The sequence below is a fragment of the Triticum aestivum genome, chromosome 2B, assembly GCF_018294505.1.
Source record: "Triticum aestivum cultivar Chinese Spring chromosome 2B, IWGSC CS RefSeq v2.1, whole genome shotgun sequence".
In the NCBI taxonomy this organism is placed as follows: Eukaryota; Viridiplantae; Streptophyta; class Magnoliopsida; order Poales; family Poaceae; genus Triticum; species Triticum aestivum.
Genome location: NC_057798.1, coordinates 745,992,994 through 745,996,314, shown reverse-complemented (window position 1 = coordinate 745,996,314; position 3,321 = coordinate 745,992,994). Strand labels below are relative to the sequence as shown.

Below are 3,321 nucleotides of genomic sequence, written 5' to 3'. Positions count from 1 at the left end.
GGGTTTTGGGACCCGGAATTGGAGGGAGATGCATATTTATACATAGAAGGAGGTGGGAGTGTCCAAATGAGGTGTAGTATTCGCCCACATGATCGTGATTGAACGACCAAGAGCATGGAGGTGGTTTGGATGAGTTATGGGCCACTTTGGAGGGGTGTTGGGCTGCAACACAAAGAGGGCTTTTGCGGTTACCCGGTTAACCGTTGGAGTATCAAACGGACTCCAAATGGCACAAAACTTGACAGGAGGTCTACCGGTGGTGTACCATTGCCGCTTGGCAAACCTCGGTCCATTCCGAGAACGTTTAACACCCGCACACGAAAAGAGGCAAAAGGGGGCACCGGATGACATAGGAGTGCCGGATTGCAAAACGGACAATGGGGAAAATGCTCGGATGCATGAGACAAACACGTATGCAAAATGAGATGCACATGATGACATGATAAAATGCAACACGCAAGCAAATGACATGGCAACGACGGCAAATAACTGGCAGACACCTGGCGCATCGAATCCGGGGCGTTACAATGTAGGTTCATGATAACTAATGTACTAGTGGACAAGTGTTAAATTAGAAAATCCTCTGCACACTGAATGGGCAGATCCATCCTTGAACCCAATCTAACGTCTCCCAAAGATTAATCTCAAACTACAGCCAAACTCCAAAGTGCTAAGGCCCAAATTCTACAACACTTCCGAAGTACAGTAATATAAATTGTAGCAAACCGACTGGATGAATTTAGTTTGGACAAAGTGATAAAACATTTGCGTGACTGAACCTACTTTGATTTTGGTCCTAATCTGTATCCGATACTCGTCAGTAGACACAGAGCGTACGACCCTAGCAAGACAGGGGAGCAGTTTAGTTCTGCATCAGATCTTGAACAAGAGTTGCTCCTACTCTGGAGTCTCGACTGGAGTAGCAGGGCAGGCCAGGCGCCAGGCAGAGCAAAGTGGGGAGTAAACGCAGGGACAAACCTATTGAGCAGTGAGACGGACTTGTCCCAGAAGAAGAGGATGTCGACGAGGAGGACGGCGTTAGAGAGGACCGATGTGAGGCTGTACCTGACGCGCTCGAAGAGGAACCAGATGAGTGTGGCGTCTGCGACGGCCGCCACAGAGGTGTTCCTATGCCTCCAGAGGAGCAAGTCGGCGACTGGCGAGGGTGTGTGGCACCTGCGACGGCGGCCACAGAGGCGTTCCTCCTCCTCCAAAGGAGCAGGTCATCGACTGGGCGAGGGTGCGTGGCGCCCGCGATGGCCGCCGCGGAGGCGTTCCTCCGCCTCCAGAGGAGCAGGTCGGTGACTGGGCGAGCAGCCGCGGGGCAGGGTCAGTCAGTCAGTCCCGTAGATCGACAAAATCGAAGAGAGCAGATGAGGTGTTGGCGAGGGTGCGTGAGGGCATGGAGGGGGCGGTGCTGCATGGCAGCCATTGGGATCGGCGGGGCGGGGGAGGAGGGGGAGGAGGCTCCTGTCCCTCTGTGTGCTAGTACTCGCTGGCGGCAAGTGGGTTGGGAGAAGAGAGGAGGTGGAAGGGAGGCCGGCTATGGAGGGGATCTGGATCAAGGGTTGTTTTCTTTTTCTTTTTTTTGAGACAAATATTGGTGGGTGGAGTGGGCCGGTTGGTGTGGTGGATCGGGGTGGGTGGTGTGGGAATATACCAGTAGCGTGGGCATATGACCATCGCTACAACTATTCACAAAGTAGTAGGTAGGTTTATAACCCTCGCTACTACTATGGCATGTCTGAGGGGGGCACGATAGAGACTGCTTAGTAGTAGCGAGGGTTAAAAACCCGCGCTACTACTATCAAGTTAGTAGTAGCGAGGGGTAAAAACACGCGCTACTAGTAAGTAGCAGTAGCGAGGGGTATAAACCCGCGCTACTAGTAAGCATCTGTGTATAAGCTTTTCCCTAGTAGTGATTATGTGTCCTTTATTGATGATTAGAAATTCACGTGGATCTATCTTCTTAAGCACAAATATGAAGTTTTTAAGATCTTCCCTGAATTTCAAGCGTTAGTTGAAAGATTGTTCAATAGAAAAATTATTACCATGCAAACAGACTGGGGTGGCGAATATGAACGCCTAAATTCCTTTTTTCGCTAACTAGGAATCACCCACCATGTCTCCTGTCCACATGCTCACCAGCAGAACGGATCAGCTGAAAGAAAACATCGCCACATTGTAGACGTGGGACTTTCCCTCTTGGCTCATGCCTCTATGCCTCTCAAATTCCGGGATGAGGTTTTTCTCTCAGGCACATATATGATAAATCACACCCCTAGCAAAGTGATCAACTTTGAAACTCCCTTAGGTCGTTTGTTTCATGAACAACCAAACTATCATTCACTTCGAGTTTTTGGGTGTGCTTGTTGGCCCAATCTCCATCCATACAATTCTTGAAAATTAGAATTCTGATCCAAACAACATGTTTTCCTCGGATACAGTAATCTCCACAGAGGCTTCAAGTGTCTTGATGTTTCTGCCAGCCGAGTCTATATATCTTGTGATGTTATTTTTGATGAAACAGTTTTTTTCCTTTCAAGGCCTTAAACCCTAATGTAGGCATTCCTCTTCTCTCTGAAGTCTTGTTGCTTCCTGAAACTATTCCATCTGAGCCTATTGATCATGGGGGTGAACGTGTACTTGATCAACATGCTAAATTTTCTACTAATCCAGGTGAAAATCCAGCTCCTGTGCATAATTTTATGGCAGACAGTACAAGATGAAAATGGCACAGAGCACGAAACAGATTCAGGTGTTGACGACACCGATCCCGAGGCTGACGACGCAGGTGTAGGCAGTTCAGGCGAATCTTCCTCGGTCTGCGCACTCCACCCAGAGAACGACGCATGGGCGCGTCGGGCATCGGTTTCCCAGGTGGGCCAACCTGTGGTAGGCACATGGCGCAGCACCAGCCGACCATTTCCTCGCGTAGCACGCCGCCCCTCGATGACTACCAAGTGTCCCAACCCGGCGCGGGAGCATCGGCTGGCGTCTCTGGCGCCGAAGCGACAAGGCAGGATGTCGGCCCCCTGTCGCTGACAGCAGGATCGACGTGGGATCTCGTGCGGCTGTGACTCCTTCCACCGGATCCTCTGCGCCGCAACCTCATACAACTCCTGATGTGCCGACTCAGAGAACAAGATCACAACATGGTATTGTAAAACTGCAAGTCCGTACAGATATTACGGTCAGGTATGACAAGCTTAAGGTTCGTTTTGGGGGTTTAACAACTACTGGTGAACCAAGTAGTTTACATGAAGCCCTAAGTGACACTAAGTGGAAAATGGCTATGAATGATGAGTATGGTGCTCTTAT

General features: G+C 50.0%; 1 pseudogene; it reads right to left on the bottom strand.

Annotated features, from left to right (window-relative positions):
- Positions 1-1,683, bottom strand: part of LOC123039542 (putative HVA22-like protein g) — a 22,488-nt pseudogene extending 20,805 nt beyond the window's left edge.
- Between the last annotated feature and the right edge of the window lie 1,638 nt (positions 1,684-3,321).